This window comes from Macaca mulatta, chromosome 15, assembly GCF_049350105.2.
Source record: "Macaca mulatta isolate MMU2019108-1 chromosome 15, T2T-MMU8v2.0, whole genome shotgun sequence".
NCBI classification, from domain to species: Eukaryota; Metazoa; Chordata; class Mammalia; order Primates; family Cercopithecidae; genus Macaca; species Macaca mulatta.
Genome location: NC_133420.1, coordinates 3,568,759 through 3,591,839, shown reverse-complemented (window position 1 = coordinate 3,591,839; position 23,081 = coordinate 3,568,759). Strand labels below are relative to the sequence as shown.

At 45.0% G+C, this 23,081-nt stretch overlaps 2 long non-coding RNA genes across 2 annotated transcripts in view; one reads left to right on the top strand and one right to left on the bottom strand.

The window, feature by feature from the left end:
* LOC144334920 (uncharacterized) overlaps positions 1 to 22,524 on the bottom strand; it is a 170,152-nt gene extending 147,628 nt beyond the window's left edge. The window contains exon 1 of the long non-coding RNA XR_013405183.1: positions 21,619 to 22,524. This is a non-coding gene — a long non-coding RNA (uncharacterized LOC144334920). The remainder of the gene's footprint in view (positions 1 to 21,618) is intronic.
* LOC144334923 (uncharacterized) lies at positions 544 to 7,515 on the top strand. The gene is made up of 2 exons (XR_013405195.1): positions 544 to 676; positions 5,141 to 7,515. It is a non-coding gene; the product is annotated as an uncharacterized LOC144334923 (long non-coding RNA).
* Positions 22,525 to 23,081: the final 557 nt, after the last annotated feature.

Sequence of the window (23,081 nt, the reverse complement as noted above, 5' to 3'; positions counted from 1 at the left end):
ATATCATTTGGGGTATGTGAAGTAAACATGTAAAGAGAAATGACCACACACACCTGAAACCAGGCCTCATTTCACAACTGTTTCCTACTTTCGATTTGCTTAGTTTACTTCATGAGGTATCTCGAGGAGAGAAAGCAGAGCTGGGATCTGCCCTGAGGCTGCTTCGGGAAGAGCTGGGTGGGCACCAAGACCCTCAGACCGAGGGCTGAGCTGCGTGGCTATGACCCCATCACTGCAGCTCCCCAAGCGTGTGTCCCTGTGTGTCACGCAAACCCCTGCCACACAGGGGACACACGCCACACGCCTGACACAGGCTCAGCACACAGGGAGCTGCAGGGGCCTTTGAAAACAGTATGCTGAGAATAGATAGGGCTCAAGGACAGTATCTCCAATTGAACTTTTAATGAACTCCCGTAGGCGCCAAGAAGGCGGGCAGATAAGGAAGAGCATAGAAACAAAGAACTGAGTAGAAGGTTACATCTGGGAAAAGAAAGTTTGTTTTGCATTGCATTCTTTCTGCTGACGTGGGGTTTATGGAGTATAAATAAAGTGAGGCGGAGGCTCTGAGCGCGGCCGCCATGTTCTCTGTGTGTCTTTGTCTTTTGTGTGTTCTTTCATTCTCCACCACCCCCGGCACGGACCCCAACAAGTGGCGCAGCGAGCAGGGTCAGCACGGGTGAGTAGGGGAGAACAAGAAGGGGAACCCCCTAGGGGCGGGTAAGGCCCGGATATTGTTAAGGGGAACCTTCTTAAGCTTTCATTATGGGGAATTCCATCTCTCTGGCCTCAGAATATTTACGGCTGTTTCAAGGACTGTTGCTGTCTATAGGAGTAAAAGTGAAAGAAAAAGACTTTGAAGTGATTGTTTGCCCATGTTGAACAACATTGTTACTGGTTTCAGTATCAGACTAAAGTGCAGCTGAATCGCAGAGAATGGTTACAGGTAGTAAAAACTCTGCTTAGAGCTCTCCAGTTAGGGGATATTATGCCTCTAAAATTGTGGACCTTGTGTGACTCTATCACTCAGACATTAGAGTTACTTGAGACTGATTCAGAGTGTGGTAATGCAGCCACAGGAGGAAAGATATCTGAGGATTTGGAAAAAATAAAAATAAAATAAATCTGAAATGGAGCCCATTTGTGCCAGGATAACAGAGGATGGGGGGGATAGCAAAAGGGGGAGAAGAGAAAAAGCCAGCTCTTCCTTCTTCTAAGGGAAATTCTGACATGCAGTGTATTATGGAAATGCTTCAACAAATATTACAGATATATTCTTCTAATTCACCTTTGCGAGCTTTCCCTGTTTCTTTTCATTCTGCCCTGTTAAAAGAGGATTTTCCAGTGCCTCCAACCCCCCAGCTTCCTTATCTTTACCTTTGTTTGGCAAAGTTGAAGCCCTGTTCACATCAGACATACTTTAAATTTATACTAAACACCTGTTTAATATGTTAAAACCAGTGTATATGTATATCTTATTGTTTGTTAAAATATTATGAGTATTTCAATAGTCAATAAATAAACACATTAATATTAACTATTAATATTAATATAGTATTAATAACCCCAGCTAGGAAATTGTTATGTTATAGGGGTGCATAGGTTCCACCAATTTACACTCCAAACAGAAGTTGAATATTCGAGCTGCTTAATACATTAACTACCTCTTGATATTTTCTGTGTTTTTAAATTTTAACCATTGTATTGTGTATGTAATGATTCTCAATTTGGTATTAATATACATATTTCCTAGTGAGTAATGATGTTAGACATATAGGTTTATTGTCATTTCTTTGTTCTGCTACTTTTGGTTGGGTTATTTGCCTTTTCTTATTAATATGTTGAGATTCTTTATATTTGGGGATATGACTATTATTATATATTATATATACTTTTAATTAAAAAAAAAATTTTAAGGAGCTGGATCTGTTTCCAATTATTTGTGCTTCTTTTGCTCCTAATGCTCAGTTTTCAAATGGTGGCAATAATGTCCAATTTAATGCCTTACAAATTAAATTTTTAAAAAGAAATGAAAGCTGCCATTTCTAACTATGGACCTCAATCTCCTTTTATCCTTGGTCTTCTTGATATTTTTCATCAGAAAATTTGATAATTCCTATAGACTGGAAGACTTTGGGGAAGGCTTTTCTTGATCGTTCTCAGTGGTTACAATTGCACAGCTGGTAAATGAACAAGGCACATGTATAGGCTAGAAAAAATGTTATGTGTGATCCCCCTGGACCCACTGAGGAACAACTCACAGGCACGGACCAATATGCTACTCTTAATGCTCAGGCTGGTTTAGATGATGTTGCCTTTACTCAAATCAAGACTTTGTTTTTAAGGGCCTGAAATAAGGTAGAGATAACAGGAAAATGTTCCCTTTCCTCTGTGAAGATTTTACAGGGCACAAATGAACTATATTCAGATTTCGTAGCCCGTCTTCAGGATGCTGTCTTCAAAATTGTGGGTGCTGGCCTTGCTTCAAAAATTGTGTTATAAACATTGTCTTTTAAAAATGCTTATGCTGACTGTTAAAAATTGTTAAAATCGTTAAAGGCCAATGGGGCCAATTTAGATAAATATATTAAAACTTGTGTTAGTGTTGGAGGGGCTATTTATGATGCTCAATTATTTGCTGGAGCTTTGTCTAAAGCCTTAAAAGGAATTAACAGACAAGGTGTTTGTTTGCAGTGTGGTAAACCTAGACATTTCAAAAAAAAGAATGTCATAAAAATTGAACACTTTTATCCCTCAAGGCAGAAAGCTGCCTTCAGAGGTGTACAAATATTGTGGTAAAGGTCGACATTGGACAAATAAATGTCGTTCCAAAACTGATAAAAGTGGAAATTTACTGTCTCCTCTCCTGGGAAACGGGAGCTGGGGCCCACAGGCTTGGGGCCCCAACAATTACAATAGAAGTCTACTACAATATTCAGTGAGCAATGGCCTACAACATTAAGGAATAAATTCAAGTCCTCCTTAAGGATCCCACACCTTACCCCAGTTTCTCAGCTTTATGCGGCAACTAAGCAGAGCGCCGCTGCTGACTTAGCTATTACTCAGCCTTATACTTTGTCTCCTAATAGAGGAGTATATAAATTAGCTATTAGAGTGTGTGGCCCTTTGCCAAAAGGACATGATATTACTAATAAAATGTTTATTTTGGTACAAGTTTCACAATTTATACGCCTAGAGGCAGGGGAACGTATTCTCAATAGAGAGGGTTTCGTAGCACAGAAAAAACTGTTTTTTGGGAAACTTTAGTTTCTAATCAAAAGCCTTTATGTTCATTGCACATTAATGGGATAGTTTTAAAAGAGTTAATTGATACGGGGGTGAATATGTCTATTATTTGTTTAAATTAGTGGCCTATACAATGGGAAAAAAGACAAGTTTCAGTTATACTCACTGGCTTGGGTGCTGCTTCTGTGATTTATCAAGACATAGAACCTTTAACCTGTGTCGGTCCTAAAGGTCAACAAGGTCAAGTGTTTTTTTAATTTTTATATTGTTCCTATCAATATTAATTTTTGGGAACAAGATCTTTCACAACAATTTGCTGCTTTTTTAAACATTCCTCATATTTCCTCAGCTGCCGAAAATAAGATGTTCAAAATGGGCTACAATCCTTTAAACTCATAGCCACCACTCCTATTTAGGTGAAACAGTGACTATTATTTAAAGAAATACTTAGGACTCTAAAAGAGTAAGTCAAAAAACAAATGGCCGAGAGGAATATAAAGCCACGTATTTCTGCATGGAATTCCTGTCTTTGTCTTGTCTTAAAATTATAAATGTTTACATTAAACCTAGGGAAAGTTTACAGCCTGGTCTTCCTAATCCTGCCCTTATCCCACAAAGTTAAAACCAGAGAAAAGCAGCAAGATGCTTTTGTATCATTACAAACTCAGCTTTCTTTCTACTCACTTAATATTGCCACAGAAAAAATTTAACTGGATTTTCTTATCAATATTTAGGTTATACCTTGGGGGCACAAAATATTCGACCCCAAAAAATTCAAATTCGACGTGATCATTTAAAAACATTAAATGATTTTCAAAAGCTTCTAGGAGACATTAATTGGATGCGTCCTGTTTTAGGAATACCAACATATCAGTTATAACATCTTTTTTCTATTCTAGAAGGAGACAGTCACTTGGACAACTCACGGCATTTAACTCCTTTGGCTTTACAGGAACTCCAGCCTGTTGAAGAGCAACTTCAAAAGGCCCTTCCTTTTGTTTATTTCATACTTTACCTTCTCCCACAGGAATGATTCATCAAACTAGTCGACCACTAAAATGGATCTTTTTGTCCAATAAAATATCTAAACGCTTGGCTACTTATATCGATCGTTTAGCTGAACTGATCATCAAAGGACGGCATCACTGTCGACAACTTTGGGGAGGAGATCCTTCCTTAATTATCTCTCAATTCACTCATAGTCAGATCACTTATCTTCTTGCAACTTCTGATTCTTGGCAAGAAGCTTCATCAATCTTGAGTTACAGTTTATCCTTATCCCTCGGTGCAATAGGGAGAATTGTTTGCTATTCTCATGGTCTTACTTGATTTCCCTACTACTGGTTGTAACATTGTTAGTGATTCTCAATACGCCGTTTATGTTACTTCTTATATTTCTCAGGCCACTTTACCTCTTTGTACTACTTCTTCTCTTCAGAAATTCTTTTCTTTGTTATCCTTTACTTTGAGCCAACGTCGAGCTCCTTTATTCATCACTCATCTTCGTTCTCATTCTCAACTTTCTGGACCATTAGTTCATGGTAATACTCAGATTGATTTGCTTTTAATCGGCCACCTACATGCTGCAGAACAAAAATATACTCTACATCACACTAATAGTTCTGGCCTTCAACGATGGTTTCATTTAACTCATAAACAAGCTCGTTCTCTTATTCGAGCTTGTCCTTCCTGTGCTCCTTTGAGCATTCCATCCTTCCATCCTGGGGTTAATCCACGAGGTGTCCCTTCTTTTAGACGATTAAAGTATGTTCATCATACCATTGATACCTTTTCTCATTTCTGTTATTACTCATCTCTTAGCTTATTTCGCCATCATGGGCATTCCTCATACTTAAAACTAATAATGCCCCTGCCTATGTCTCTCGTAAATTACAAGTTTTCTTACAGCAATACAATATTCAACATATCACCGGTATCCTGGGCAACAGTCAAGGTCAAGCCATCATTGAGCGCACAAATTTAACTTTAAAAACTTAACTATTAAAACAAAACAAAAAGGGGGAAATGAGCCCCCCAGAAACCAGATTTTGAAACCAGATTTTGAAGGTTCTTTTTACCTTAATTTTTTTGAATCAATGGAGACAATTGCAAGACTCTGCTGTCGTAACCCATCTTTCCTCAACTCCCTCGGTGATAGTCCCTGCTGACAGTTTAAAGGTTTGGTATCCTAATGAAGAAGGTAAGCATGTTCAAGGGCAAGTTCTAAAACAGGGACGGGGCTATGCTCTTGTCCTTACAGGGAGTGGACCTGAGTGGTTTCCTACAAGATGATTGAAACCCTGTTGAAAAGAAAACTGGATTCAGCATGCATTTCTTCCTTTGTTAGATGTGCCTCGGCGGGAGACTTATTTCTCTTAGTGAGGCTTTGTATGAATATTGGACTTATATTCCCTTTCCACCCTTGTATCAGGGAGTCGCCTGAGAGGAGGCGGAAATTAAGGTTTTCACCAATAACATTACTTGGATGCCATCCCCCATATGGACAAGGACAACATAGAACGTTAAACAGCAATTATAATCAGCACATACCAATTTGGAGTGGAAGGACTTCCAATATGTATGGGAAATAGTCCTCATTGTCTCCGAAAATTGCATGAAGCTTGGGCTGTTCGTTATAGTCATGTGGCTGCTAATACTGTTATTATTGTAGCTAGAAGTTTTTAATATAATCATACTGTATATAGTAATGAAACTATTCCTAGTTCTTTACTTTTTGGTCCTATTCTAGAGGTTTCTCCTAATATTGAGGTGCTGGAGTGACAATAATGTCGGGGAACTAAACCCCGGATTTTATTAGAATACAACGGGATGCAAATAACTGATTGAAGTGTGCACGGTGATTTTCAAACAAAATTTAGTCACATACCTTTGAAATGACACTGGGTAAATAAAAGTATTGCTGCTAACAGTAATGAAACCTTGGTATGGCGTGAAGGAGGCCTGAAGTACAGAGTTATTTTTGGAAGTTGTTAGTTGCAGGCGATGCCATTAGCACTTTTGTGGGGAATATGCCCCTTTATCTTTCTAACCCGAATAACTCCTTTCATATTCAGTTATATCGGAATACCTCCTGATATATTATTGCTTGTGTCCGTAAGCCCCACCTATTATTAGCAGGAAATTTGACATGGGATAATCTTACGGGGACTGTTAATTGTACAGATATGTGTACATTTTTGTCTTGCCTCAATCATTCCTGGTGGCACAATTTTACTGAGGATATTTATATCCTCAGGGCTCGTAAGGAAATTTGGCTACCTGTTAACCTTACGCGACCATGGGGGGCATCACCTCTTGAGACTTATATTTGGACTTCTCTCCAGTGAACCCTCCGTGCCCTTGGACTTATAATTGCCTCGGTGATGAGCCTTGTCGCCATCGTCTCCACTGCAGCCATAGCAGGATTCGCTCTTCGTCAAAGCATACAAAATGCTGAATTTATGCAGCAATGGCACGAACAATCTCACCGGTTATGGCTTCAACAACGAAACATTGATTCTCAACTTGCTGAAAGATTGGACAACATGGAGCAAGCATTGACATGGCTTGGAGATCAGCTCACTGTACTCAGTACTCGGATGACATTACAATGTGATTGGAACTCCACTCAATTTTGTGTAACGCCTGTGCCTTTTAACATCTCTCAAAATTGGACTGTAATCCGAAAATTATTAGTAGGCCATAAAAATATTAGTTTGGACATCCAGGAGCTCACTCAGAACATTTCCGAAGCATTTCGACAACAATTACATGTGTTGTCCGGAACTGTAACCCTTCAGGAGCTGGGTCAGCGCCTTGCTTTAACCCATGGACCCAGATGAAGATATGGACTTCTACAATCTCTGGAAGTATATTGCTTTGGGCACTTGGATTGGGTCTACTTCTTTTGGTGATTCGATGCTCCCTCCATCGCCTCCAAAAACAAAAGAAAACACAAGAACAAATATGGGCTACCTTTTTAGGATTGAGGCAAAACAAAAAAAAAAGGGGGGGAAATGCAGGGGCCTTTGAAAACAGTATGCTGAGAATAGATAGGGCTCAAGGACAGTATCTCCAATTGAACTTTTAATGAACTCCCGTAGGCGCCAAGAAGGCGGGCAGATAAGAAAGAGCATAGAAACAAAGAACTGAGTAGAAGGTTACATCTGGGAAAAGAAAGTTTGTTTTGCATTGCATTCTTTCTGCTGACGTGGGGTTTATGGAGTATAAATAAAGTGAGGCGGAGGCTCTGAGCGCGGCCGCCATGTTCTCTGTGTGTCTTTGTCTTTTGTGTGTTCTTTCATTCTCCACCACCCCCGGCACGGACCCCAACAGGGAGCGATCAGTAAGTGGTGACTAGAGAGAAGTGACGGCCTTCAGCGTGGACGGAGAAAACAGGCCACAGACTCACAGAGGAAACGCCACAGATCCACAGACGGAGAAAACACCACAGATGCACGGACAGAGGAAACACCACAGACGCACGGAGGGAAGAAAAGCGCCACAGACGCATGAAGGGAGGAAAAGTGCCACAGACGCAGGGACGAAAGAAATGCCACTGACGCACGGATGGAAGAAACACCACAGACGCATGGATGGAGGAAACGTGCCACAGAGGCACACACGGAGAAAACAGGCCACAGATGCACGAACGGAGGAAACGCCACACATGCACGGACAGAGGAAACAGGGCAGAGACGCCCACACACCAGTGTGGAACGTCGGACAGGAACGTCCTGGCCATGCACTGTCCACTCCCCCTAGAGACTTCCCACCCCAGAGCACTCAGGATGGCTGTGGAGCGCCTGCCACGCACCCCAGAGGCGAAGCTGGGGAGCCAGAGATGAGCAGGTTCACGTCCATCAAATGCAGCTGCAATCCCTGTAATAACTGCAGGTCACTATTAAACAGAAGGGCACCTCACTTGGAATAAAAGCACTCTGCATAAAAGAACTAAAGATTGGCTGGAGACAGCTTAGAAACCGTCACCATTATTCTTGTTAGTGACAGTGAAGCTTCAAGAGTGGTCATTTTTCCTGTAGAAATCCCACAGAGGTGATTCCTGGAACTCATTTAGAATATTTCTTTCTCAGAAACCACACAACCAAGAACTTAATAGTGCCGTCTCTTGACCAGAAAGATTCAGATTTCTGATGAAACTAAACCCTGTCCAGCCTCCTGATTCTAGAAGATGCTATACAGAAAAGCTAACTCAAAGGGGTCTCATTTCTTTTGTCGTCCATGACACATATAAAAAAAAATTTTAAATATACAAAAAATGTAGGAATTGTACAGTGAATACCCATGTGTCTACCCCCTGGATCACAGATTAGATTTAAATGTAAAGTTCTAAAGGTTCCCAGCTAAGGAAACGTGCAGTGTAAGCCTCTACCTGGTTAGAACCAAGGGGAATGGAATGAGCTTTCCCCAGCCTTCCTGCTCAGCTGGGAGGAGCTGCCACAGCTCAGCCACCCCACCCCAGAGCACCCAGGATGGCTGTGGAGTTCCTGCCACCCACCCCAGACGTGAGGCTGGATAACCAATCGCGGTGTTAAGAATGAACCAGCCTTTAGAGGCCATGTGGTCTATACTTGAATAGAAAATGTTCCAGGAAACTAAAGATTCCAATGCATGCACTGAATTCCTAACCATTTGAAACCCAGGCTCCTCATCTATATACAAAGAACAACACTCTCTCCTGGGAAAGCATTTCAGAAGCACGAAAAAGGATCCACATGAGAGCAGCTGAAAACTACAAGGCATCATGCAATTATAAACCTTTTTCTATATCTTTGTTTCAAGGAATGTCAGCATTCTAAATATTGCAGTTCATCCCACATCACCTTTCAGGAGCAAATCATAACGATCAAAACTATCAGCAGAATCACTACCAGCTCAGTCACCACGTGCTTCTTCTTCCCGCATGACAATTCCTGCAGAACGATGGGACCATCCCAGAATGGCTCCCTGCCATCATGTGCCCATTCTCCTTCCCCAGGGAGCTATTCCTGTACTCATGGGGCATGGGAAACCTGTATAACGTCACCAGAAAGTCCTTGTTTGACTTACACACTTCCCAGAAGGACTGATTTTATCCAGACTCCTAACTGTGTCAAACACTAAACCTGAAAAATCATCAAGAAACCAAAGAAATGTAAGGCCAGGTCCTGCCCCAGGTGCATGGCTACTAGGGGAGAAATAGAAAATGAGACATGAAAGGAAAGTTTTAAGATATTCAGACCATCACTGGATGATTCCAGGAACCCATTACAGATCATTGCTGTTCCTAATAACAGGAAAGAAATTCTAAAATCCCAACAGGCATGGTGAGTCCCTCACTTGCATGAAGTGAAAATAATAATCCATCACTCTCTTCAAAAGGACAAAAGAAAAACTCTACTTCCTCTTCATATTAATTTGTGTAAAGCAACTTAAGTGAGAAAATCTTAATGTCTGGACTGTGATATCAATAGCAAAATAATCCCAAGATTCCCAATTAAAAGATACAGATGGGCTGAATGAATTTAAAACAAGAAAAACTGACTATATGCTGCCTACAAAAAACTCAGTTCAGCCGCAAAGACACACATAGACTAAATGTGAAGGGATGGAAAAACACATTCCACATTAATGGAAATCAAAAGTGAGCAAGAGTAGCCATATTTATTTCAGATCAATCACAATTTAAGTCAAAAACTGTAAAAAGGAGACAAAAAGGTAATTATATAATAAAGAGATCAAAATAGCAAAAGGATATAACAATTACGAGTATATGTGCACCCAACAACAAAACATTCAGATATATAAAGCAAATATTAGTAGATCTAAATAGAAAGAGAGGTCTGGCGCAGTGCCTCATGCCTACAATCCCAGCATTTTGGGAGGGATGTGGAGGCAGGTGGATCACCTGAGGTCAGGAGTTTAATACCAGTCTGGCCAACATGGTGAAACCTTCTCTCTACTAATACAAAAAATTAGCCCAGCATGGTGGCACATGCCTGTAATCCCAGCTACTTGGGAGGCTGAGGCAGGAGAATCACTTGAACTCAGGAGGTGGAGGTTGCAATGAGTTGAGATTGCACCTCTGCACTCCAGCCTAGGCAACAACAGCAAAACTCTGTCTCAAATAAATTTATATATACATAAATATACACACACACACACACATATATATACGTGTGCGTATATATATATATCTATCTATATATATATATATATATATGGAGAGAGAGAGAGACAGAGAGAGACAGGGAGACACCAACACAACAATAGTAGGAGCTTCAAAATCCCACTGTCAGCACTGGAGGTCATCTAGACAAAAAATAACAACAAAACATCAAATTTAAAGTCCAGTGTAGACCAAATGGACCTATCAGACATTTACAGAACATTTCATCCAACAGATACATAATGCACATTCTTCTCCTCAGCACATGGAACATTCTCTAGAATCCACCACATGTTAGGCTACAAAAGAATTCTCAATACATTTTTTCTAAAATTGAAATAACATCTAGGATACTCTCAGACTCTAACAGAATAAAGCTATAAATCAACAACAAGGAACAGACACTTCTCAAAAGAAGACATTTATGCAGCCAATAGAGACATGAAAAAATGCTCATAATATAGAATGAGACCACCACTTCTCCTGTTGTCTTTCCCAACTTTTCCCGTCTCCCCTTTTCCCTAGTTTATAAGACAGGAGAAGGGGGAGAAAACAAAAAGTTGGAAGGAAACAGAAGTAAGATAAATAGCTAGACGACCTTGGCACCACCACCTGGCCCTGGTGGTTAAAATAATAATAATAATATTAACCCCTGACCCAAACTACTAGTGTTATCTGTAAATTCCAGACATTGTCTGAGAAAGCACTGTAAAACGTTTTGTTCTGTTAGCTGATGCATGTAGCCTCCCATCATGTTTTGTCTGCGGCTAGTCCTGCTACAATAATCACTCGCCATCAGAGAAATGCAAATCAAAACCACAATGAGATACCATCTCACACCAGTTAGAATGGCGATCATTAAAAAGTCAGGAAACAACAAGTGCTGGAGAGGATGTGGAGAAATAGGAACACTTTTACACTGTTGGTGGGACTGTACACTAGTTCAACCATCGTGGAAAACAGTGTGGTCATTCCTCAAGGATCTAGTACTAGAAATACCATTTGACTCAGCCATCCCAATACTGGGTACATACCCAAAGGATTATAAATCATGCTGCTATAAAGACACATGTACATGTATGTTTATTGCGGCACTATTCACAACAGCAAAGACTTGGAACTAATCCAAATGTCCATCAATGACAGACTGGATTAAGAAAATGTGGCACATATACACCATGGTATACTATGCAGCCATAAAAAAGGATGAGTTCATGTCCTTTGTAGGGACATGGATGGAGCTGGAAACCATCATTCTCAGCAAACTATTGCAAGGACAGAAAACTAAACACCGCATGTTCTCACTCATAGGTGGGAAATGAACAGTGAGATCACTTGGACACAGGAAAGGAAACATCACACACTGGAGCCTGTTGTGGGGAGGGGGGAGGCGGGAGGAGGGAGGGATAGCATTAGGAGATATACCTAATGTAAATGATGAGTTAATGGGTGCAGCATACCAACTTGGCACGTGAATACACATGTAATAAACCTGCACATTGTGCACATGTACTCTAGAACAAAAAGTTTAATTAAAAAAAAAATCAACAACAAGGAGAACTTTCAAAACTGTATAAATACATAGAAATTACACAATATGCCCTTGAATAGCCAATGGGTCAATGAAGAAATGAAGAAGGAAATTTAAAAATTTCTTGAAATAAATGAAAACAGAAACACAACATATCAAAGTTTATGGTATACAGCAAAAGCAGTATTAAGAGGAAAGTTTATAACAATGAACTCCTACATTTAAAAAACAGATTTAAAATAAACAACCTAACAACGAACTGCAATGAGCTAGAAGAGCAAGAACAAATCAAATCCAAAAGTGGTAGAAGAAAAGAAATAACAAAGATCAAAGAGGAACTAAATAAACTTGAAACTAACAAATATAAAAATGAAGAAAAAAATATTGGTTTTTTGAAAAGATAAATAAAATAGACAAACCATTAGCTACACTAAGCAAACAAAAAGAAATCCCAAAGAAATAAAATTAGAAACAGAAAAGGAGAATGATAGTTGATACTACAGAAATACAAGGGATCATTACAGACTATTTTGAACAATTGTATGTCAACAGATTGGAAAATCTAGAAGAAATGGATAAATTCCCGGACACGTACAACCTACCAAGATGGAACCAAGAAGAAACGGAAATCCTGAAGAGACCAATAATGAGTAACACGTATGACTAAGTAATAATAAAAAGTCTCCCAACAAAGAAAACCCCAGAACTAGGTGACTTCGCAGCTGAACTCTACACATTTTTATTTCAATTCTTCTCAAACTATCCCAAAAGTATTGAAGAGGAGGGAATTCTGCCAAGTTCATTCTTCAAGACCAGCATTACCCTGATACCAAAATAAGGCAAGGACACAATAAAAAGAGAAAACTATAGGTCAATATTCCTGATGAACACAGATGCAAAAATCCTCAACAAAATACTAACAAACTGAATCCAACAGCAAATCAAAAAGATTATACACCATGATCAAGTGGGATTTATCCCACGATGCAAGGATTGCTCATCAAACACAAATCAATAATCATGCTACATCACATCAACAGAATTAAGGACAAAAACCATAATATCATTTCGATAGATACAGAAAAAGCATTTGATAAAATTCAACGCTGCTTCATGATAGAAAGTCTCAACAAACGAGGCACTGAAGGAAACATACCTCAACACAATAAAGGCCATATGTGACAAACCCACAGCTAACATAATGGGGAATGGGGAAACACTAAGAGCTTTTTCTCTGAGATCTGTAAAAGACAAGGACGCCCACTTGTGCCACTCCTATTCAACACAGCACTGAACGTCCTAGTCAAGAGCAGTCAGGCAAGAGAAAGAAATCAAGGGCACCCAAAGTGGAAAGGAGGCACTCTAATTATCTGTTTTCAGACAATGTGCTCTTATATATTAAAAAAAAAAAAAAGACTCCAGCAAAAATCTCTTTGAACTGATAAACAAATTCAGTAAAGTTACAGAATACAAAATCAACATATAAATATCAGTAGCATTTCTATAGACCAACAATGAGCCAGTGAAAAAAGAAATCAAGAAAGCAATCCCATTTAACTACAAAAATATAAAATAAAAATAAAAATACCTCAGAAGAAATCTAACCCAGAAGGTTAAAGATCTCTATGAGGAAAACGATATTCTACCCTCGGAAGGTAGAACAGTGGCTTCTAGAGACAGGAAAGGGCGGCGGGAAGGCAGAAAGGGAGAGGTTGTCTAATGGATACAAAATTACATCTAGATAGTAAAAATAAGGGTTAGTGTGCTATAGCCTTGTAGGGTGACTATAGTTTACAATTTATTGTATATTTTCAAGCAGCTAGAAGAGAGGATTTTAAATATTCCCAGCATTAAGAAATGACAAATGTTTGAGATGATGGACATGCTAATTACCCTGAGTTGCTAATTACACACGAAAAACATGTATTGAAATATCATACTGTATCCCATGGATATGTACTATAATGTGTCCATTAAAAATAATAATTGTTAAAAACCCAAGGGTCATTTCTCATGTGTCCTTTGTCAGTGTTGTGGTCCATTGGTGGAGACCTAGCCATTTGCAAGTAAGACTATAGTCACTTGAGCTGAAAGCAAATGAATCGTCACAAAAATTACCACTGGCACCGAGTCTTCTTTCCAGAATTTCCTGCCCACAGCACTGCCACAGTCACTGTGGGCAGGAAAGACACACTAGCACCCAAGTTTCAACCCCAGTAAAGTTGATGCTTTTATTTCTCTGGTTTGGAATAGGTGTGTGTTCATAATTTACGTTTACTCCAACTGTCCCCTTGCTTAAATAGCTTCTTAAGGATAACTTCCTCTTACTAAATCCCAACAGCTTCTGAGCATCCATTATATTCTCCAAAGTAAATAAAAAGAGAAAACGTGTTGAAACCCTGATAATGTTCACTTAAGAATCCAGCATGATGTACAGCTTGAAATGGCTACTCCACCTTGTTCCTTTACATGACTTTTAAAGTAGCCCCAGTTATTATACATAATTGAAGTCATAATTTCTGCAATACCATTAGGTCCACGAACGGTGGGGCCAGGGGACTTCAAAGTCTGTCTCCGATTTTTTTTTTTTTTAAAAAGGAAAGCTCATGAGAGTAGGTAATGAAAATAAATATTCACACAACTCGGAACAGGGGATGGTGAAACATAAAGCTCCAGCCTGGCACAGGTGTCCAGCCAGTGAGGGTGGGGACACAGACTCATACGGTCCCCACAATCCCTCAGAAATGCCACAGACAGGTGGGTGGCCTGAGACAGAGCCAGGCTCCGAATTCCGGGAGCTGTCTGGCTCATGTGCACCTCATGTGGTCCACACTGCACGAGGATGCCCAACGTCACCAGTCCCGGTGCAGAACACAAGAATGCCCCATGGCATGAGCCCCCGCTGCACAGCATAGCCCGAAGGTGCCAGCTCAGACTCCTACACACGCTGGTCACCAAGGCACTGCCCTCCAGGAAGGAGGACCCCAGAGGTCGTGGCAGGGTGAGGTTCTGCTCTTCATCATCCGCGAGCAGAGGGGAAAGTCCCAGCAGACATTTGGGGAGCCTCTACACGTGGTTCTGGGACTCTGAGTGGAGGTTCAAAGATGTCCCCAGGTACGCCAGACTCAAACCTAAAAAAGACCCATTCTTCCAGATATGCCCAGACTGGAACCTATATAGGCCATCCTTCCTAGCTTTTCTCTGGAAAAGCAGGCTTAAAAGAGTATCGACTAAAAGGGGCCACCAGGAAGACAGAAGTCCTATCTTTAAAAAAAGATTTTTTTTTTTTTTTAAAAGAGGTACTGAGGCTCTGACCCATCTGAGCACAGAGTACATGCTCGGCAGCCTCTGTCAGAGCAGAGCAAGTACACACATGCTCTCCATGCCCTGTGCTCCCAGCACCCGTGCTCCCCGCACCCATGCTTCACACGCCCGTGCTCCCCACACCCGTTCTCCCCGCACCCGTCCTCTCCACGCCCATGCTCCCTACACCTATCTGTGCTCCCCATGCCTATGCTCCCTGCAGCCGTGCTCCCCGCACTGTGCTCCCTGCGCCCATGTCTGCTCCTCGAGCTCTCTTCCACTGGTTTCCTCTGTACATCCCTCTTGATAGTCACTGTCACCTCGAATCACCTGGCTAAATGGAGGTAAAGCAAAAGTCTAGAGTAGCACATTGGAGGACAGAGTGGAAGTGGCTATTTACCAAGCAGGGCTATGAGATGAGCGCATCTGATCCCCATTAATCCTGACGGTCAGTTGATTAGCCCTGTTCAACAGCTGGGGACACTGAGGTGTGGAAGGACGGGCTTGCTTACCCCAGACGATGCTGACAGTGTGGGCCCAGCCCAGTCCCACAGCCACCAGGAGGAGGCTCCTCACTGGGCAGGCGCGGAGGTGCAGCCCAGAGAACGCTTGGGACCCTGGCACAGACTCCTCAGGAAGGAAACAGAAAGGCCCACAGAGACTCAAGCAGCACAGAAGAAGGTCACCCACAAGTTAAAAATAGATGTTTGTGCTTTACCGTCCCAGAGTGCTAAAAATCCAACCCACTCACACGCACAGCCTGACGTGAGCCTGGCCTCCTGCAGCACTGGGCTAAGCGAGAGACGTACCTGCCTCTCTCCCGACAATAGCAGACTTGGCAGCTATTCTTCAATGTACTTGACACGCTTCCGTGAGGGATTAAGCGACACTCTGTCGACACTGGCTAAGTTTAATCCTGACACAGCCAACCATCTAGATCTGCAGTGAACAAACAACTTACTTTGGATGATTCTGCCACTAACAAAGACCCTGAATCTCCCACCAAAGCTTAGTGACACGACTTACCTTTCTGTTTTCATTTCAGTTACACTGGCCCACATGATCTAATTTACCTGCTGATAATGCCTTGGAAAGACCACCAGGGGGCCCCACACCATTTTCAGCTTTAGAGGGATGTGAATTTCCCTTTGATGAGAAAGGTGATGGGGAAATAAAACAAGGATCCAAAACAGATGCCTGTGTGTTTCCTGGGAGTGATAAAGTCAGGAACTGCCTCTGTGTGTCAGGCGAGGGAGTAACAGAGACAATGGCACCAACTCCTGAGACAGAGGACCTGATGCATGGTGCAGCTACCGCCTGTGGCCAAGGAAATTCCAGGGAATGTAGACCCCAGTTGTATGGTACAGCCACCATGTGCGACCACAGAAATTCCAGGAATGCAGACCCTCAGTCACATGGTACAGCCACTATCTGCAGCCACAGAAATTCCAGAGAACGCAGACCCTCAGACACATGGTACAGCCACTATCTATGGCCATGGAAATTCCAAGGAATGCAGACCCTCAGTCACATGGTACAGCCACCATATATGGCCACGGAAATTCCGAGGAATGCATACCCCAGTCGCATGGTGCAGCCACAGCCTGCAGCCACAGAAATTCTGGAGAACGCAGACCCCAGTCGCATGGTACAGCCACTACCTATGGCCATGGAAATTCCAGAGAACAGAGACCCTCATTCCCATGGTACAGCCACCACCTATGGCCACGGAAATTCAGGGGAACGCAGACCCTCAGTCACATGGTACAGCTACCACCTGTAGTCACAGAAATCCTGGGGAACACAGACTCCAGTCGCATGGTGCAGCTACCACCTATGGTCACAGAAATCCTGGGGAACACAGACTCCAGTCGCATGGTGCAGCCACCACCTGCAGTCACGGAAATTCCAGGGAATGCAGACCCCAGTCACATGGTACAGCCACCATCTATGGCCACGGAAATTCCAGGGAACATAGACACCAGTCGCATGGTGCAGCCACCACCTGTGGCCATGGAAATTCTGGGGAATGCAGGCCCCAGTCTCTAAAGTATGAACTTCACTGCAGTGAATGTGGAAGAGTTACTCTCTGTGCAGAGCTCAGTATCCAGAAGGGGAGATGGCCCCAGGAATGCCTTCCTCCTCTTCAGAGCTCAGGGCCTAGGGCTGACACCCTTGGGAGGGGTCCTTGTTCAGCAATTGTGCCTGGAGAGGGTCCCCCAACACTCACCGTGCACCTCCTAGGAGCGGAGGCTACAACAGGGAGCCAGAGACCAAGCTCTGCTCAGACAACAGTGAGCTGATGGCCTTCCACTCTAAGTTCAATAGGGACCCAGGGACCAAGCTCTGCTCAGACAACAGTGAGTTGATGGCCTTCCACTCTAAGTTCAACAGGGACCCAGGGACCAAGCTCTGCTCAGACAATAGTGAGCAGATGGCCTTCCACTCTAAGTTCAACAGGGACCCAGGGACAAAGTTCTGCTGAGACAACAGTGAACTGATGGCCTTCCACTCTAAGTTCCAACTGCATGGAATGTGTATTCCATGAATGCTTGTTAAATGAATGATTCATATAAGGTCATCTGCGCTGACCTTTGCTGGTCTGCTGACTGTGAGCTTCAGAGCATAGGCCTCATTCCTGGAGCAGCCAGCTCTTCCCAGAGCGACGGCCACTGCAGGGCAAAGCCCAGAGCTTGTCCTGCAGCAACACACTCAGGACCCTGCGCTGGGCACGCTGGGGGCCTCTCCAGCAGAAGATCCCCAGCCCTGACCTTGCAATACCAGTGAACCCCAGGGGAGTCCCAAGTGCTCAAAATCATGTAAATGTCCATTGTGATTTAACATATCAATTTTAGAAGAAAGGGCATATTGCCACCTCCCTCCTCAAATTAGGGACTATAAATCGATCCATCACCCTAACTGAGACTCTGCCTTAAATTCTGCTAAAACTACCATCCAAACACTCAAATTTACATTAGCGTTAAGGGAAAAAAAAAAACTAAAACAAACACCTGTAAGAAACGGTCAAGTAACCTGTGATACATCAACCCAAAGATTAAACATGAAAACAATGAAGTAGCAAGATATTAAAAGAATATAAACTCTATGTACATCATGGCCCAAGGTTCTAAAATTACACAGAGACAAAGACTGGAATGGAAGGGGGATATGTTTACAGATACATTTTTTATTTTTTAATTTTTAATATTACTTCTCTAATGTATGATTTGACTAACCAGATAATTCAGCAAAAAATAAAAAAATTAATTGTGCCTATAGATAAATATGTAAAGAATCCTTTTCTCTGATGCCGATGGAATTAGTTTGGGTCTGACCCACAGTCTTCAACCTTTTAATTAAGACACAAAAATCATCTTTCAAGCTGTTAGGAAAAAAAGAAGAAAAAGATTGAAAACCAGGAGCCCAGAAGAAAAGGACTCGCTATGTATCACAGCGTCTCTCCACGCCTCTCCACCCCGGACAGTGCTCCCTCTTTCCCCATTTTCATACCTACTGCACAAAACACTTAGTAAAGAACTATCTCAATTCATGAGTCACACAGCACAAAGGGCCAGTGTCGCTGCCAAACATACCCTGCAGCCCCAAAACGAAGAGGCAACTGGTTCCTTCCTTCCTCAGTGAAGGAAGAATGAGAGGCTGCTGGTTGTCATTTTAAATCTCACACCTCAATGTCTTAGCACTTTCCTGCTTTGTTGGTTTCCAGGGCTTATTAAAATTAACCACCCCACCCCCCCCCCCCCCGCGGATATTGAAGAAAGAAAGCAGGACGGTTGTGCAGGCTTCCAAGAGGCAGAGCCCTGCTTCCGCGGCCACCTCTGTCTTTCTACCCACAGCAGCCGGGTTTACCAATTAGTCTCCCTTAAAGAGCAGTTTATGCTCATCGCGAACAAATGGATGCAAATGCTTCTTTTGAGATGCAGCAAGTTTTGGGCCCTCAGCAGAAAGAAAGAAGAAAGAAAGGAAAGAAAGAAAGAAAGAAAGAAAGAAAGAAAGAAAGAAAGAAAGAAAGAAAGAAAGAAAGAAAGAAAGAAAGAAAGAAAGAAAGAAAGAAAGAAAAGAAAAGAAAGAGAGAGAGAGAGAAAGAAAGAGAGAGAAAGAAAGAAAGAAAGAAAAAAGAAAAGAAAGAAAGAAAGAAAGAAAGAAAGGAAGAAAGAAAGAAAGAAAGAAAGAAAGAAAGAAAGAAAGAAAGAAAAGAAAGAGAGAGAGAGAGAAAGAAAGAGAGAGAAAGAAAGAAAGAAAGAAAAAAGAAAAGAAAAGAAAAGAAAGAAAGAAAGAAAGAAAGAAAGAAAGAAAGAAAGAAAGAAAGAAAGAAAGAAAGAAAGAAAGAGAAAAAACAGGGCACTGGCACAACAGTCATAACCTCTGTGTGGCACACACACAGAAGGAAAGTTAAAGCCCTGGAGGCGGAGGCGTTCGGAAAGGGAAGGTGGAAGTAGGAAGGACGCCCACGGGATAGAGTGGTCAGAAACAGACCACCTCACCAAAGGGCGCCTTAGACGTTCCAGAGGACAAAATGCCCCTCTTTCCAGGGTAAACACCCATTTGCCAAACTCAGCCAGTGACGGTAAGCAGGAGTTTGCTTTTTTTTTTAAGGCGTCTGAGTAACGATGACAAGAGCAAGAAATGAGCTTAATAATGGGACTGACAGGGCCCTGGGCTGGTGACTCTGCTGATGTGCACAGCATCAAAACCCAGGTTCCTCAATGCGCTCCCTCTGCAGTTCAGGACAGCACTACAACTCACCCCATCAATCACTGCTTAAAAAATCAGTTCTAAAAAAAGACGACCCATTTGAAAGCAGCCGGAGGAGGAAGACAGAGAGTGTCTCACAGAATCCAACCGCTTGTAGCCTCGGAACCATAACAAGAATATGAAACTAGCGGGTCCAGTGTGAGGCAGAACAGAGACGCCGTCACGGCTCTCAGGAGGCTGAGCAGGAAGCGCATGGCTCAGGCCCTGCAACGCCCTAAGGGCGCCTGGAGCAGCCCACAGGCCTGTGTCCTTCGTGTGGGTTCACCTTCCTAGTTTCCTGGGTAAATTCAATGTACAGCATTTATTCGCCAAGAAAAGAACATTCAAATCAAACTACTGTCATAACTCTGAAGGGCTCTTAACACTCCAGTCCACACGTTCAAAAGCCCACAAATATCAGTGCTGCCACTGTGCAGGTAACAATGTTTTGGATGCATCATGCACGTAACCAGTAACGACGTTTTCATGTTTTCCGTAGCCATCTCATTCAGGATACTAAAATGATCTGTGACGACTTGATACTTAGTTATCTGTGATTTTCAGATAGATTTAACAAGGCTACCTGGCCAAGAAGGCCTCACCCTCCTGAACCTGGGCACCGGTGCCCCTACGTGCACCCGGGGCCTGGGGAGCGCAGTCTCCACCACCTCTCGCTCTTCAATGTTAAATGTCCTCCCGGAGCGCCTGCGTCGTGGGCCCAGGCTCGGCCCCTCCTGGAGAGCCCTTTCCACATTACAGGACAGGGGAAGCCCAGAGCCCGCGCTGCAGCGCCACTGACGTCCCGGAGTCCCCGATTCCTGCTCCTTCCCTTCCGCGGAGGCTGGCGGGGAGGGCCTGGGACCCATTTTAGTTTTCGGTTTTGTCACGAGCCGGAAGGCGACAGCACATGCGAGCGCAGGAAACCCTTTTTTAAAATCTTCCAACGGAAACGCGAGGGGCTGCCTGACTGCCTCGGAGACGCTAGGCGGGAACCCAGAGCACCCCTGCCGTTTCCCGCATTGCAGCAGCCGGGACCCCGCCCACGCCGCGGGGGGCCCGAGGCGACAGGAGGCCCGCCGAGATCCGGCCGTTTCTTCCTCCACAAGCTGGGGGGTGGCGTGGGGCGGAGTTGGGGGGCGGGGGCAACTTAAGAAGTGATCGCGCTGTACCCAGGATTCGGAGGGGAAGCCCGGCCCCATCCTACAGCTCAGAGGCAGAACGACCCCGGAAGGTGCTCCAGGCGACCCCCTCTACCAGGCTCAATTTAAAACATAAACCGGAGAGGGTGGAAAGCTCACTATTTTCCGAATGGAGGTTCCTATCGCCATGTTCCTTCCTCCTCCGCCCCACCCGGCATGGACCCCGGGGCTGCCTTGCCGGCTCCCGCCGCCCCGCAGGTACCCCTGCCGCTCCCGGGCACGGGCTTCTCCCCAGTTCTTCCCATCGCTTCCCCGCTCTTCTCCCCAGTTCTTCCCATCGCTTCCCCACCTTTCCCCGGGTCCTCCCATCGCTTCCCCCTCTTCTGCCCGGTTCCCCCATCCCCTTCGCCCTGTTCTCCCCTTCTCCCTCTTCTCCCCTTCTCCGTCCGTCCCTCCCTCGCCGCCCGGAGGGGGGCGCGCACCTTGAGCATGTCCCCCGCTGGTCACCACGCCGATGGCCTTGCCGGCCCCGGAGAAGTGCTCCAGGAACTTCCGCAAGGAGCCCTTGGGGGCCCGGGAGTCTTCCGCGTCCAAGGCGAGGAGGCCGAGGGCAGCCGCTAGTCCGGGTGCGCAGCAGGCAATGGAGACCCTGCCCGCGTGCGCCCGACTCGGAAACGCTGCCCCGCCCGCGCCCCCGCCCGGCCCTAGCGTCAAAGGGCCTTGACGGGCGGGGCCCAAGCGCACAGGAGGGGCTGCGGGGGTGGGGCGCGGCTAGGGGCAGGGGCAGGGGCAGGGAAAGGGGCAGAGAAAGGGGCAGGGGCTGGCCGGGGCCGGGTGTGGGCGGGAGGACCTACGCGGGGGTCGTCGTAGGTGGCTGCCGCGCTAGCGGTGGGTGAGGTCGCGGAGGCGGGGGTAACACCACAAGTGGGCGGAGTCCCTGGGGGTGGGGCCGCGTTGCCGGTGCGCTACCCTTGCGGGTGGGTTGGAGGACTCTGGTTGGGGCCTTTAGAGATGCCCGGAGCGCCACAGGTGGGGGCAGGGGCAGCGACCGGGGGAGGGGAGACCGCAAGGGGGCGGGGTCACATCGTTCGCTGGGCGGGTCAAGGCAGGGCGGAATAGAACGCCGGGAGCATCTCCCGGGGCGGGAGGGGGGGGGCAAGGGAGACCGTGAGTGGGCGCGAACGCCGGGGCCGGTGGAAACCCCGCACTTGCGGGGAGCGCCGATGGCGGGGCGGGGTGGAATTGGGGCGCGGAGACCCCACCTGGACGCGGAGGCTCGCGGCAGGCCCGGTAGATCCGGCTGTTGTCAGCGCCGAGCCCGGCCGCGCGCACAGCTTCTTGGTGGCGGCAGGATTCCTCCTGGGGCTGCGCTAGGAGCCTCTGCGCGCGGCTTCCTCGATCCCCGCCCCCACGTTTTCTCTGCAGCCTGAGGTCGGGAAGGACGCACGGAGAGTGGATCCTCCAGGTGGTGGGAAAAGCTGAGCGCGGCGAGCTTAGCTATGACGAAGCTGCGATTTCCCGGGTCCACGGGGTCTGTGGCGCTCCCGGGCCCCCAGCTCGTCCCGTAGGGAGAAGAATCCTTGGGGTGGGGGAGAGTATCGGGGCGCTACACTCAGAGACGCATGGGCGCGCGAAAGTCAGAGTGGGATAGGAGGAGGCGCAACGGGACTGACCTGGCGGGGAGGCGGGACGACCCTTCCTCCCTATGGACAGGCGCGCTGCTGTACGCTGTGCCGACCTCGGCTGACTTCACCGGCCAACTCCACGTGCTGAAATACGCACATCCAAAGCGCTGTGCCAGTTGCCCATCCACAGCTTAACAGCCTGGTGCCAGTTACCTGCGATGGGACAGGGAGCAGCCCCTACAAAAGCACGGGCTTATGGGATCCCGGTTCCTTCAGTGCTCACCCCACGAAGAAGGGCTCCCAAACGGCCCCACTCGAGG